The sequence below is a fragment of the Scyliorhinus torazame genome, chromosome 2, assembly GCF_047496885.1.
Source record: "Scyliorhinus torazame isolate Kashiwa2021f chromosome 2, sScyTor2.1, whole genome shotgun sequence".
In the NCBI taxonomy this organism is placed as follows: domain Eukaryota; kingdom Metazoa; phylum Chordata; class Chondrichthyes; order Carcharhiniformes; family Scyliorhinidae; genus Scyliorhinus; species Scyliorhinus torazame.
The window spans coordinates 16,660,566-16,676,128 of record NC_092708.1 but is presented as its reverse complement, the minus strand read 5'-3'; the positions used below and the strand labels follow the sequence as shown (position 1 = coordinate 16,676,128).

General features: G+C 54.2%; 1 long non-coding RNA gene across 1 annotated transcript in view; it reads left to right on the top strand.

Annotated features, from left to right (window-relative positions):
- Window positions 1–15,233, top strand: part of LOC140407754 (uncharacterized) — a 47,798-nt gene extending 32,565 nt beyond the window's left edge. Inside the window, exon 2 of the long non-coding RNA XR_011939779.1 lies at window positions 14,166–15,233. This is a non-coding gene — a long non-coding RNA (uncharacterized lncRNA). The remainder of the gene's footprint in view (window positions 1–14,165) is intronic.
- Window positions 15,234–15,563: the final 330 nt, after the last annotated feature.

The following is a 15,563-nucleotide window of genomic DNA, read 5'->3' as shown; positions in this document are numbered from 1 at the left end:
CTGGGGAGGACTGCGCCTCTTCCTGCTGCTCCTCCACTCCGCCCTCCTCTGCCTGCGGCACATCGCCCCTCTGCTGGGCTATGTTGTGCAGGACGCAGCACACCACAATGATGCGGCCGGCCCTATCTGACCGATACTGGATGGCGCCCCCAGAGAGGTCCAGGCACCTGAAACGCATCTTCAGCACGCCAAAGCACCTCTCTATCACTCCCCTTGTCGCTACATGGGCATCATTGTAGCGGTTCTCCGCCTCATTGCGTGGCCTCCGTATAGGCGTCATCAGCCACGATCGCAATGGGTAGCCCCTGTCGCCCAGCAACCAGCCCCTCAGCCGGGGATGGCGTCCCTCGTACATGCTGGGGATGGATGACCGCGACAACACGTATGAGTCGTGTACACTGCCTGGGTAACGGGCGCAGACTTGCAGGATCATCATGCGGTGGTCGCAGACCACCTGTATGTTCATCGAATAGGTCCCCTTCCTATTGGTGAACACGGCCCTGTTATCTGCAGGTGGCCGCACGGCGACGTGCATCCCATCGATCGCACCCTGGACCATGGGGAACCCGGCTACGGCAGAGAAGCCCACGGCCCGGGCATCTTGGTTGGCCCGGTCCACAGGGAAGCGGATGTAGCGGTGCGCCATGGCATATAGGGCATCTGTCACTGCCCGGATGCACCGATGCACCGATGTCTGCGATATGCCGGACAGGTCCCCATTCGGTGCCTGGAATGACCCCGTTGCATAAAAGTTCAGGGCCACCGTAACCTTGACGGACACGGGGAGAGGGTGTCCCCCGCCAGTGCCACGCGGTGACAGGTGTGCCAGCAGGTGGCAGATGTGTGCCACGGTTTCCCGCCTCATCCGGAGTCTCCTGCTGCATTCCCGGTCCGTGAGGTCCTGGTATGACTGCCGGGGCCGGTACACACGGGGCGCCCTCGGGTGCCTCCGTTGCCGTGGGGCCGCGACGTCCTCCTCCCCCTCCTCGTCCTGTCGGTCAGGTGTCCCTCCAGCCTGGGCGGCTGCCGCCTGCCCCTCTGCGGCAGCCTGCGCCGCCTCTCTGGCACGCTCCTCCTCCTCCTCCTCCTCATCCAGGGCAACATAGATATTAGCGGCTGCCGCCACGGCGGCCAACATCGCTGGATGATCGGAAAACATGGCGGCCTGGTTGGGGGGGGGGGGGGAAACGACGACATGTCATCATTTCCCATATCCCCTCCTCCCCCCAGCCAGGTGGCATGGACTGCATGGGTCCAACTGTTGGAGGCTGGCACCTGGCCAGGTGGACCAACTCACTTGCCCTCCCATCCCCTTCCCCAGCACGGACCCCCAACCCCCTCCCTGGCATGGACCCCACCCAACCTCCTCCCCGGCACGGACGCCCCCCCAACCTCCTCCCTGGCACGGACCCAAACCTCCTCCCCGGCATGGACCCCCCCAACCTCCTCCCCGGCACGGACCCCCCCCCAACCTCCTCCCCGGCACGGACCCCAACCTCCTCCCCGGCATGGACCCCCCCCAACCTCCTCCCCGGCACGGACCCCCCCCAACCTCCTCCCCGGCACGGACCCCCCATCCCCCTCCCCGGCACAGACCCCCCCCCAACCTCCTCCCTGGCACGGACCCCCCCAACCTCCTCCCCGGCACGGACCCCAACCTCCTCCCCGGCACGGACCCCCCATACCCCTCCCCGGCTCGGACCCCACTCCCGGCACTCCCCCGGAGCCCAGCCCACACTAACCACCCCCCCCGCCCCCCCCCCCGCCGCACACACACAACCCGAGACACACCTCTCCTCACGCATTCAGACTGCAGCCACGCCATCGCCTGCCCAGCGGCCAACTCCCCAGGCCGTCACTCACCTCCACGCTGGTCGGCGTGAACCTGGAGCACAGGGTCACGCCGATGAAAAGGAGGTTTAATTGACGTCGACGTGAACGGTCATCACGTCAACGGGACTTCGGCCCATCCGGAAGGGAGAATATCGGCAGGCCGAAAATCGGCTGCCTTGCGCAGACCCGTGCCATTCTCCGATGGCAGCAGCGACATTAACGCCCCGCCGACTTTTCTCCCTTCGGAGACTTCGGCAACCGGCGGGGGCGGGATTCACGGCGGCCAACGGCCATTCTCCGACCTGCTGGGTGGTCGGAGAATGACGCCCGAGAATTTTGAAAACTGATCCTGGACTGGGGGCAGGGGGCTGAAGGGGGTGAAGCTGTTGCTGAAAGCAGCCACTTTACTGCATCATTGATGTATCAATTCTTCACCTCACTCGGAGACCTGGGGGTGGATTCTCCGTTTTGAGGACGATATCCCCAAGCCGTTGGGAAAACTGTGGTCTTTCCCGCCAGGAAAACTGGCGCAAAAGGCCACCGGTTCTCCGTCTTGCAGGGGGCTAGCCGGCAGCTAGCGTGGTGTTCGCCCCCCCCCCCCCCCCCCGCCCCGCACTTCCGGGTCAGAGGGCGTGTACGCGCACGGCGGCGGATTCAGCCCGCGGACCAGGACCGGCAAAATAGTGCCCCGCATCGGCCGCTCGCGCGTCCTGGACCGCCCGCACACACATTGCCCCCAGCCCCTGCCCTCCGACCGGCCCCGCCCCGACTGTGGCAGCCCCGGACTGAGTCTGCGTCCGCCACGCGAGGATCCCGGACGGTGTGAGCACCGTAGCCCACGCCGTGGGGAATTCGGCCGGGTCGGGGACGGAGCATTGCAGGACGGGGGTCAGGCAAGGGGCTGAGGCGGTGGATACTCGGTGCGGCGTACTCCCCGGGAACGCCGATTTCCGGGGGGGGGGAGAATTTAAAAACCGGCGGCGCTCCCGATTCCGGTGCCAAATCGGATTCTCCGCCCCGACGCCGAACGCGATCGTCGGTTAGCGGAGAATCCAGCCTATGGAATTTCTTGGGAAGAAAGAAAATCTGGTAATGCCGTTCCCCCCCCCCCCCGGCGCCCCCCCCACCATGTAGGGGATTGAAACTTGAATCAATGAGTGCTGAATTTGGTGCTTTTTGAGTGCGATAGTGAGAGTTTGGTGACCGAGGGAGTTAGGTGAGGAGGGAGTAAGGTGCTCCTTTCATTTTGTTTCCGACATTTCCGCAAAGAGTGCGAAGAGAGCCAGGAGTTTACAGGAAGTGTAGCTGACTGGGAGCAGAGTCGGAGGGCGGAGATCTAGTTAGTCCACACAGCAGCTATATTCTGTAAGGTAAGAGGGGATGGAGGCTAGGCCAGTTACATGCTCCTCCTGTAGGATGTGGGTGGTGAGGGATACCACCGGTGTCCCCACTGACTATACCTGCGGGAAGTGCACCCAACTTCAGCTCCTCAAAGACCGTGTTAGGGAACTGGAGCTGAAGCTGGATGAACTTCGGATCATCCGGGAGGCAGAGGGGGTGATTGAGAAGAGTTACAGGGAGGTAACCACACCCAAGGTACAGGACAAGAATAGCTGGGTTACAGTCAGGGGGAAAAAAACAAACAGGCAGACAGTGCAGGGATCCCTCGTGGCCGTTCCCCTTCAAAACAAGTATACCGTTTTGGATGCTGTTGGGGGGGATGACCTACCGGGGGAAGGCCCTAGCGGCCAGGTCTCTGGCACTGAGTCTGGCTCTGGGGCTCAGAAGGGAAGGGGGGAGAATAGAAAAGCAATAGTTGTAGGAGATTCAATGGTTAGGGGAATAGATAGAAGATTCTGTGGTCGCGAGCGAGACTCCCGGAAGGTATGTTGCCTCCCGGGTGCCAGGGCCAGGGATGTCTCGGATCGTGTCTTCAGGATCCTTAAGGGGGAGGGGGAGCAGCCAGAAGTCGTGGTGCACATTGGTACCAACGACATAGGTAGGAAAAGGGGTGTGGAGGTAATAAACAAGTTTAGGGAGTTAGGCTGGAAGTTGAAAGCCAGGACAGACAGAATTGTCATCTCTGGTTTGTTGCCGGTGCCACGTGATAGCGAGGCTAGGAATAGAGAGAGAGTGCAGCTGAACACGTGGCTGCAGGAATGGTGTAGGAGGGAGGGCTTCAGGTATTTGGATAATTGGAGCGCATTCTGGGGAAGGTGGGACCTGTACAAGCAGGACGGGTTGCATCTGAACCAGAGGGGCACCAATATCCTGGGAGGGAGGTTTGCTAGTACTCTTCGGGAGGGTTTAAACTAATTTGGCAGGGGAATGGGAACCGGATTTGTAGTCCAGCAACTAAGGTAGCCGATATTCAGGACGCCAAAGCATGTAATGAGGCAGTGGGGAAGGGAACACTGACAAAGGAGAGTATTTGCAGGCACGGAGATGGGTTGAAGTGTGTATACTTCAACGCAAGAAGCATCAGGAATAAGGTGGGTGAACTTAAGGCATGGATCGGTACTTGGGACTACGATGTGGTGGCCATCACGGAAACTTGGATAGAAGAGGGGCAGAAATGGTTGTTGGAGGTCCCTGGTTATAGATGTTTCAATAAGATTAGGGAGGGTGGTAAAAGAGGTGGGGGGGTGGCATTATTAATTAGAGATAGTATAACAGCTGCAGAAAGGCAGTTCGAGGAGTATCACCCTATTGAGGTAGTATGGGTTGAAGTCAGAAATAGGAAAGGAGCAGTCACCTTGTTAGGAGTTTTCTATAGGCCCCCCAATAGTAGCAGAGATGTGGAGGAACAGATTGGGAAACAGATTTTGGAAAGGTGCAGAAGTCATAGGGTAGTAGTCATGGGCGACTTTAACTTCCCAAATATTGAGTGGAAACTCTTTAGATCAAATAGTTTGGATGGGGTGGTGTTTGTGCAGTGTGTCCAGGAAGCTTTTCTAACACAGTATGTAGATTGTCCAACCAGAGGAGGGGCAATATTGGATTTAGTACTGGGTAATGAGCCAGGGCAAGTGATAGATTTGTTAGTGGGGGAGCATTTTGGAGATAGTGACCACAATTCTGTGACTTTCACTTTAGTAATGGAGAGGGATAGGTACGTGCAACAGGGCAAGGTTTACAATTGGGGGAAGGGTAAATACGATGTTGTCAGACAAGAATTGAAGTGCATAAGTTGGGAACATAGGCTGGCAGGGAAGGACACAAGTGAAATGTGGAACTTGTTCAAGGAACAGGTGCTACGTGTCCTTGATATGTATGTCCCTGTCAGGCAGGGAAGAGATGGTCGAGTGAGGGAACCATGGTTGACAAGAGAGGTTGAATGTCTTGTTAAGAGGAAAAAGGTGACTTATGTAAGGCTGAGGAAACAAGGTTCAGACAGGGCATTGGAGGGATACAAGATAGCCAGGAGGGAACTGAAGAAAGGGATTAGGAGAGCTAAGAGAGGGCATGAACAATCTTTGGCAGGTAGGATCAAGGAAAACCCCAAGGCCTTTTACACATATGTGAGAAATATGAGAATGACTAGAGCGAGGGTAGGTCCGATCAAGGACAGTAGCGGGAGATTGTGTATTGAGTCTGAAGAGATAGGAGAGGTCATGAATGAGTACTTTTCTTCTGTATTTACAAATGAGAGGGGCGATATTGTTGGAGAGGACAGTGTGAAACAGATTGGTAAGCTCGAGGAAATACTTGTTAGGAAGGAAGATGTGTTGGGCATTTTGAAAAACTTGAGGATAGACAAGTCCCCCGGGCCTGACGGGATATATCCAAGGATTCTATGGGAAGCAAGAGATGAAATTGCAGAGCCGTTGGCAATTATCTTTTCGTCCTCACTGTCAACAGGGGTGGTACCAGGGGATTGGAGAGTGGCGAATGTCGTGCCCCTGTTCAAAAAAGGAACTAGGGATAACCCTGGGAATTACAGGCCAGTTAGTCTTACTTTGGTGGTAGGCAAAGTAATGGAAAGGGTACTGAAGGATAGGATTTCTGAGCATCTGGAAAGACACTGCTTGATTAGGGATAGTCAGCACGGATTTGTGAGGGGTAGGTCTTGCCTTACAAATCTTATTGAATTCTTTGAGGAGGTGACCAAGCATGTGGATGAAGGTAAAGCAGTGGATGTAGTGTACATGGATTTTACTAAGGCATTTGATAAAGTTCCCCATGGTAGGCTTCTGCACAAAGTAAGGAGGCATGGGATAGTGGGAAATTTGGCCAGTTGGATAACGAACTGGCTAACCGATAGAAGTCAGAGAGTGGTGGTGGATGGCAAATATTCAGCCTGGATCCCAGTTACCAGTGGTGTACCGCAGGGATCAGTTCTGGGTCCTCTGCTGTTTGTGATTTTTATTAATGACTTGGATGAGGGAGTTGAAGGGTGGGTCAGTAAATTTGCAGACGATACGAAGATTGGTGGAGTTATGGATAGTAAGGAGGGCTGTTGTCGGCTGCAAAGAGACATAGATAGGATGCAGAGCTGGGCTGAGAAGTGGCAGATGGACTTTAACCCTGAAAAGTGTGAGGTTGTCCATTTTGGAAGGACAAATATGAATGCGGAATACAGGGTTAACGGTAGAGTTCTTGGCATTGTAGAGGAGCAGAGAGACCTTGGGGTCTATGTTCATACATCTTTGAAAGTTGCCACTCAAGTGGATAGAGCTGTGAAGAAGGCCTATGGTGTGCTCGCGTTCATTAACAGAGGGATTGAATTTAAGAGCCGTGAGGTGATGATGCAGCTGTACAAAACTTTGGTAAGGCCACATTTGGAGTACTGTGTACAGTTCTGGTCGCCTCATTTTAGGAAGGATGTGGAAGCTCTGGAAAAGGTGCAAAGAAGATTTACCAGGATGTTGCCTGGAATGGAGAGTAGGTCTTACGAGGAAAGGTTGAGGGTGCTAGGCCTTTTCTCATTAGAGCGGAGAAGGATGAGGGGCGACTTGATAGAGGTTTATAAGATGATCAGGGGAATAGATAGAGTAGACAGTCAGAGACTTTTTCCCCAGGTGGAACACACCATTACAAGGGGACATAAATTTAAGGTGAAAGGTGGAAGATATAGGAGGGATATCAGAGGTAGGTTCTTTACCCAGAGAGTAGTGGGGGCATGGAATGCACTGCCTGTGGAAGTAGTTGAGTCGGAAACATTAGGGACCTTCAAGCAGCTGTTGGATAGGTACATGGATTACGGGAAAATGATATAGTGTAGATTTATTTGTTCTTAAGGGCAGCACGGTAGCATTGTGGATAGCACAATTGCTTCACAGATCCATGGTCCCAGGTTCGATTCCAGCTTGGGTCATTGTCTGTGCGGAGTCTGCACGTCCTCCCCGTGTCTGCGTGGGTTTCCTCCGGGTGCTCCGGTTTCCTCCCACAGTCCAAAGATGTGCGGGTTAGGTGAATTGGCCAATGATAAATTGCCCTTAATGTCCAAATTGCCCTTGGTGTTGGGTGGAGGTGTTGAGTTTGGGTAGGGTGCTCTTTCCAAGAGCCGGTGCAGACTCAAAGGGCCGAATGGCCTCCTTCTGCACTGTAAATTCAATGATAATCTATGATTAATCTAGGACAAAGGTTCGGCACAACATCGTGGGCCGAAGGGCCTGTTCTGTGCTGTATTTTCTATGTTCTATGTTCTATGAAACTTGCCAATCAGGCCATTTGGAGCCTGATGAATGTTCAGCGGGACCCTCAATCCGTACTGACCCAGACTCAGCTCTCATTGTCCAGACTGGTCCATAGCTCCAGCATTTGCAGCGTTGTCAACTCTGATTCAAAGTATTCCTGGAGGTTATTATGACTTGGCCCCACTCTCCAACCATTAGCTGGTCAATTATCTGAATGGCCATAAATTAGGAGAGGGGAGTGTGCAGCGGGACCTGGGTGTCCTTGTGCACCAGTCGCTGAAGGTAAACATGCAGGTGCAGCAGGCGGTAAAGAAGGCTAATGGTATGTTGGCCTTCATTGCGAGAGGTTTCGAGTACAGCAGCAGGGATGTGTTGCTGCAATTGTACAGGGCCTTGGTGAGGCCACACCTGGAGTATTGTGGGCAGTTTGGGTCTCCTTCTCTGAGGAAGGATGTTGTTGCTCTCGAGGGAGTGCAGCGAAGGTTCACCAGACTGATTCCAGGGATGGCGGGACTGTCATATGAGGAGTGATTGAGTTGGTTACATAGAATTTACAGTGCAGAAGGAGGCCATTCAGCCCATCGAGTCTGCACCGGCCCTTGGAAAGAGCATCCTCTTTAAGCCCACGCCTCCACCCTATCCCCGTAATCCAGCAACCCCACCTAACCTTTTTGGACACTAAGGGCAATTTATCGCGGCCAATCCACCTAACCTGCACGTCTTTGGACTGTGGGAGGAAACCGGAGCACCCGGAGGAAACCCACGCAGACACGGGGAGAACGTGCAGACTCCGCACAGACAGTGACCCAAGCCGGAATCGAACCTGGGACCCTGGAGCTGTGAAGCAACAGTGCTAACTACTGTGCTGCCGTGCTTACGATTGTATTCGCTGGAGTTCAGAAGAATGAGGGGGAAGGATGGCCCCAGGGACCCATCAGCTGTGTGTCCAGCACAACAGTGCCATCTTGTTGGCTGGGATGAGTGTGTGTGGGGGGTGGAATGTGTATGGGTGGGTCTGCAGACCACCAGCACCAGGGAACCAGCTGGTTCTGCTCATCACCGCCACCCGGTGGTCATCGGCAGCAGTGTCTGTATCAGCAGATTTCGATGTACCAAACTGCCCAACTTCAAGCGATGGGGTCGTTAACCCTGGATCCCAACGACAGCCCATCCCTGACCCTTGATTACCCGCCCCCCCCTTCCCCGCCACTCCCCCCGAATGATTTGGCATTTCTGACCTGCCCAACCCTCTCTCAAATTCACGGGACGGAACTCTCTGTCGACCGACTCCGGAATGGGGAAACGCGATTGGGCGGAGAATTCTGACGCCGAAATCAATGTGGACTGAGCCCACCAGGATGCCCGGGCAGCGGGGAGTGACACCACTGATGGGATGACCCGGGTCCAGGGGTGATCAACGGGATGCATGTCTCCCTACGAGCACCTGCAGATGACAGGCCGCTGCACACAAACCAAAAGGGGTTATACTCAACAACGGACAAAGTACAAAGAACAATACAGCACAGGAACAGGCCCTTCGGCCCTCCCAGCCTGTGCTGGTCATGATACCACCCTTGGCCAAAACCCTCAGCCCTTCCTTGTGCCGTATCCCTCAATACCCATCCTATCCATGTGTTTGTCAAGATGCCTTTTGAACACCGTTAATGTGCTCTGCAGACCCGCCCAGTGGCTTCCACAAGCTCCCCTGGCCACGTGTTCCAGGCACTCACCACCATCTGCGTAAAAAAACCTGCCTCACACATCTCCTCTAAACTTTGCCCCACGGACCTTAAACCTATGCCCCCTGGTGACTGACCCCTCCACCCTGGGTAAGAGTGCCTGCCCATCCACTCTATCCATGCCCCTCATAATCTTGTCGACCTCTATCAGGTCACCCCTCAAACTCCGTCGTTCTAATGAAAACAGTCCGAGTCTATTCAGCCTCTTCACATAGCTAACACCCTCCATACCAGGCAACACCCTGGTAAACCTCCTCTGCACCCTCTCCAAAGCCTCCACATTCTTCTGGTAGTGTGGCGACCAGAATTGTGCGCAGTATTCCAAGTGCGGCCTTACCAAGGTTCTATACAACTGTGGCATGACTTGCCAGTTTTTATACTCGATTCCCCGTCCAATGAAGGCAAGCATCCCGTATAGGGCAGCACGGTAGCGCAGTGGGTTAGCACTGCAGTCTCACGGCGCCGAGGTCCCAGGTTCGATCCCGGCTCTGGATCACTCCCCGTGTCTGCGTGGGTTTCGACCCCACAACCCAAAGGTGTGCAGGGTAGGTGGATTGGCCACGGTAAATTGCTCCTTAATTGGAAAAAATTAATTGGGTACTCTAAATTTATAATTTTAAAAAAGCACTCCGTATGTTTTCTTGACTATCTTGTCCACTTGTGTTGACAGTTTCAAAGATCTGTGGACCTGTATGCCCAGATCTCTCTGACCTTCTATATTCCTAACGGTTTTGCCATTTCCCCTCTATGTTAGACCTACCAAAATGCATTACCTCACATTTGTCGGAATTAAACTCCATTTGCCATTTCTCTGCCCAAGTCACCAACCTATCTATGTCCTGCTGTATCCTCTGACAATCCTCAACACTATCTGCCACTCCACCAACCTTGGTGTCATCCATGAACTTACTAATCAGACCTTCAAATCGTTTATATACACTACCAACAACAGAGGCCCCAGCACCGATCCCTGTGGAACACCACGAGTCACAACCTTCCATTCAGAAAAACACCCTTCTACTGCTACCCTCTGCCTTCTGTGACTGAGCCAGTTCTGTATCCATCTTCCCACCTCACCTCTGATCTGCTGTGACTTCACCTTTTGTACCACCTGTCTGCCATGAGGCACCTTGTCAAAGGCTTTACTGAAGTCCATGTAAACAACATCCACCTCCCTCCCCTCATCAATCATCTTTGTCACCTCCTCAAAAAAGTTAGTGAGGTGCGACCTCCCCTTCACAAAACCATGCTGTCTATCGTTAATGAATCCATTGTTTCCAAATGGGTATAAATCCTGTCCCTGAGAATTCGCTCCAATAATTTACCTACAACCAACGTGAGGCTCGATGAACACCCAGTTGGTCTGTGACCACATGTGGTGAATGTATTACTGCTACCATTCACCATTGTATTGCATTACATTGTATTGTATTATGTTAGTGCCCTTGTGGGCTCCGCCTATGGCTCCGCCCCTCGGGGGAGGTATATAGATCAGCAGCCTATAGGCAGCACTCAGTACAGAGCAGTCACAGGCAGGCACAGATCTAGCTGATTAAAACCACTGTTCACTTCAACTCTCCGTCTCGTGTGAATTGATGGTCGCCTCAATTTAATCAGCTACAACATCACGATGGAAGCTGCCCTCAAACCTGATCGACTGGAACTCGACCCACAGGCCGCTGAAGCCAAAGGGATTTTTTTGCACTGGCTCCGCTGTTTTGAGGCCTACCTCGCCGCCTCCTCCTCGCCCACCGTCACCGAGGAACAGAAACTGAGTCTCCTCCACGCCCGGCTGAGCCACCGAATCTCCATATTTATCGAGGAAGCGACCACGTACGCAGACGCGGTCACGATACTGAAAAGACACTACGTGGGGCCGGTGAACGAAGTGTTCGCGTGGCATCTCCTCACCACTCAGGGAATCGCTGGAGGAATACCTACGCGATCTGAGGGTACTCGCTCGAAACTGCAATTACAAGGACGTCACGGCCTCACAACACATGGAACTCGGCGTCCGGGATGCCTTCGTGGCTGGGGTCTGGTCTAACTACGTCAGACAGCGCCTGCTCGAAAAGGGCACCCTCGACCTAGAAGAGACGGTAAAACTAGCCACCTCCCTAGAAGTAGCGTTTCAGAGCCTCAACGCTTTCTCCTCCGACCACGCGACCCCCCCTCGTGGACACCCGACCAGAGGGTGCCCCAGGCCTGTGCCGCGCGGCTGCCCGCCCAACCCGGGGGGCTGCCCTGCTATTTCTGCGGCCAGCACCATCACCTCAGGCAGCATTGCCCGGCTCAGAACGCGACTTGTAGCGAGTGCGGTAAGAAAGGACACTTTGCCAAAGTCTGCTTGGCCAGGTCCAAAACCTCCAAATCGCAGGCCCGACTTTCGGACTCACAGGCCCGCAGATCCCGCAGCGTGGCTGCGTGCCTGGTGGTACCGCCTCCTCCGGACGCATCATCAGCCCCGTGCTATCCATGGGGGCCGCCATCTTTGACCCGACCCGACACGTGCGACTCATGGGGGCCGCCATCTTGGGACCACTCTGCTACCTCCGACCACACCGGCTACTCGCAGCTCGGCGCGGTCACCCTCGACCAGTCACGGCCCAAGCACCTCAGGAACTCGATGATGACCGTCCAGGTCAATGGGCACGAAACGGTCAAAAATGGGCAAAGAACGATGGACCGAATGGTGGACCAGTACGGGCTGCGGGCCACGTTTCCGTACTTGGATAACGTCACCATCTGCGGCCATGACCAGCAGGACCACGACTCCAACCTTCAGAAGTTCCTCCAAACCGCTCAAGCCCTCAATCTCACCTACAACAAGGAGAAATGCGTTTCCCGCACAACCCGACTGGCCATCTGCGGCTATGTCGTGGAAAACGGAGTCCTAGGGCCCGACCCCGACCGTATGCGCCCCCTCCTGCAATTCCCCCTCCCCCACTGCCCCAAGGCCCTGAAAGGATGCCTCGGGTTCTTTTCATACTATGCCCAGTGGGTCTCCAACTATGCGGACAAAGCCCGCCCACTTATCAAAGCCACCATCTTCCCCCTGATGACTGAGGCCCGCCTGGCCTTCAGCCGCATCAAGGCAGACATTACCAAAGCCGCGATGCACGCGGTGGACGAGTCCATCCCCTTCCAGGTGGAGAGCGACGCGTCAGAGGTCGCCCTCGCCGCTACCCTTCACCAGGCAGGCATGCCCGTGGCCTTTTTCTCCCGTACCCTCACCACCTCGCGATTCGACACTCCTCAGTCGAAAAAGAAGCTCAAGCCATTGTGGAAGCTGTGCAGCATTGGAGGCACTACCTCGCTGGTAGGAGGTTCACCCTCGTCACCGACCAACGATCGGTAACCTTCTTGTTCAACAATACGCAGCGGGGCAAGATCAAGAATGATAAAATCTTGAGGTGAAGAATCGAACTCTCCACCTATAATTACGATACTGTGTATCGTCCGGGGAAGCTTAACGAGCCCCCAGAAGCCCTGTCCCGCGACACATGCGCCAGCGCGCAAGATGACCGACTCCGGGCCATCCACAATGACCTCTGCCACCCGGGGGTCACCCGGCTTCTCCACTACATCAAGGCCCGCAACCTGCTCTACTCCACCGAGGAGGTCAGGGCCATGACCAGGGACTGCCAAGTCTGCGCGGAGTGCAAGCCGCACTTCTATCGGCCAGACAAGGCCCGCCTGGTGAAGGCATCCCAGCCCTTTGAGTCCCTCAGCGTCAATATCAAAGGGCCCCTCTCCTCCACTGACGTCAACGCGTATTTTCTCAACGTCGTTGACGAGTACTCCCGCTTCCCCTTTGCAATCCCCTTCCCCGACCTGACCGCGGCCACTGTCTTTAACGCCCTGCATAGTATCTTCACCTTGTTCGGTTTCCCCACTTACGTCCACAGTGACCGGGGCTCCTCGTTTATGAGTGTCGAACTGCGTCAGTTGCTGCTCGGTAAGGGCACTGCCTCGAGCAGGACTACCAGTTACAACCCCCGGGGAAACGGACAGGTGGAGAGGGAGAACGCGACGGTATGGAAGGCCGTCCTTCTGGCCCTACGGTCTAGGAGTCTCCCAGTTTCCCGCTGGGTGATCCTCCCCGACGCGCTCCACTCCATTAGGTCACTCCTTTGCACAGGCACGAACGAGACCCCTCAGGACCATCTATTTGTCTTCCCCAGGAAATCCACCTCCGGGGTCTCGCTTCCGGCCTGGTTGACAACACCAGGTCCTGTCCTCCTCCGAAAGCACGTGAGGAGCCATAAGTCCGACCCCCTGGTCGGGAGGGTCCAGCTCCTTCACGCCAACCCCCAGTATGCCTACGTGGCGCACCGCGACGGACGACAAGATACAGTCTCCCTCCGGGACCTGGCACCCGCCGGTTCCCCTGTGACCATCACCTACCCCCCCCCCACCCTACACCGAACACCGCCCCCGTCCCCACCCCTACATGGCCTACACCACCCCTACCCCCATCGCCGACCTACGGTGATGAAGCTCCAGACGACACCGAAAGGGGTTCCACTCGATGAACATCCAGCTGGTCTGTGACCATCTACTGCGTGTCCTTGATAAGTATGTACCTGTCAGGCAGGGAGGAAGTGGTCGAGCGAGGGAACCATGGTTTACTAAAGCAGTCGAAACACTTGTCAAGAGGAAGAAGGAGGCTTATGTAAAGATGAGACATGAAGGTTCAGTTAGGGCGCTCGAGAGTTACAAGTTAGCTAGGAAGGACCTAAAGGGAGAGCTAAGAAGAGCCAGGAGGGGACATGAGAAGTCTTTGGCAGGTAGGATCAAGGATAACCCTAAAGCTTTCTATAGATATGTCAGGAATAAACGAATGACTAGGATAAGAGTAGGGCCAGTCAAGGACAGTAGTGGGAAGTTGTGCTTGGAGTCCGAGGAGATAGGAGAGGTGCTAAATGAATATTTTTCGTCATTATTCACACAGGAACAAGACAATGTTGTCGAGGAGAATACTGAGATTCAGGCTGCATGAGGGACACTGTTACTGCTCAGCTCAGTACAATGACATGCCATGGCAGGACGATGCATCTTACCAATTCACGTTTGCTGCACTACCAACTGGCAACCTGGCTTTCAGGACAGATGCCATCAAGAATTACCACCACAAGCATCGAAAACGAAAAGAGTCCAAATCAGTGAACAAAGTGATTTGACCACTTCTTGGTTCCTTCAGCACAGGGACAATGACGGCGTTTACAAAGCAATGCCACCATCAACATCACCAACTCACCAACCAAACAAGAAAGCCACTCGACCATAATAATTAATGAACTTTGGACCCATGCATATGATTTGGACTTATTGTTTAATGATCACTGTTATCATAACTTGTACAGAGTATCACTCATCTACCTAGTTTGTTCAATTTTCTTTAACACTGTACAGAAAATATGTAACACGAAAAAAGGGGGGATGTGGTGATATACATCACTGTAAGGGGCTGTTTAGCACAGGGCTAAATCGCTGGCTTTGAAAGCAGACCAAGGAAGGCCAGCAGCACGGTTCAATTCCCGTAACAGCCTCCCCGAACAGGCACCGGAATGTGGCGACTAGGGGCTTTTCACAGTAACTTCATTGAAGCCTACTTGTGACAATAAGCGATTTTCATTTCATTTCAAGTACACAAAGGGTTAATGTACATACACTACACCTAGCTAGACACTAGAGGGAGCACCAGAGACATGACACACAGGCAGTCAACCAATAGGTCAGTAAGATAGGACACGACCAATGGGCAGTCACGATACACACAGAGGTGACACCACCACAGGAGGGCATTACACCAACCCATATAAAAAGGACACGACACACATGATCTGCCTCTTTCCAGTGGAGACTCTCAGTGAGTACAGACACAGGGTTGATTGAACATCACTCCCACCACGTGGATTGTAGCAGACTGGTTCGTCAGTCTGAGTAGCTATAGCAGGATTAACTAGAGTCGAATCCAAGCAAGAGAATCATTAACAGTTTAATAAACGTGTTAAAGCTATCTCCAAGTCTGAACCTTCCTTTGTCAGAGTGCACATCAAGGCAGCAGCTTCTGCTACGTCAAGAGAATAACAAAAGAAGACCGACGCAGACACCCGCTACAACGATGCCCATGCAGCGACCAGGCGAGTGGTCGAGCAGTGCTTTGGAGTCCTGAAGATGTGGTTCAGGTTCCTGGACTGCTTTGGAGGTGCCCTCCAGTATGGCACTGAGAGGTCACCTGCATCGTGGCCGCCTGCTGCGTCTCCACAACATCGTCCAAACTACAATCTTCTCCACTTCCGGGGTCCGTATCCCTCTATTCCCATCCTATTCATGTATTTGTCAAGAT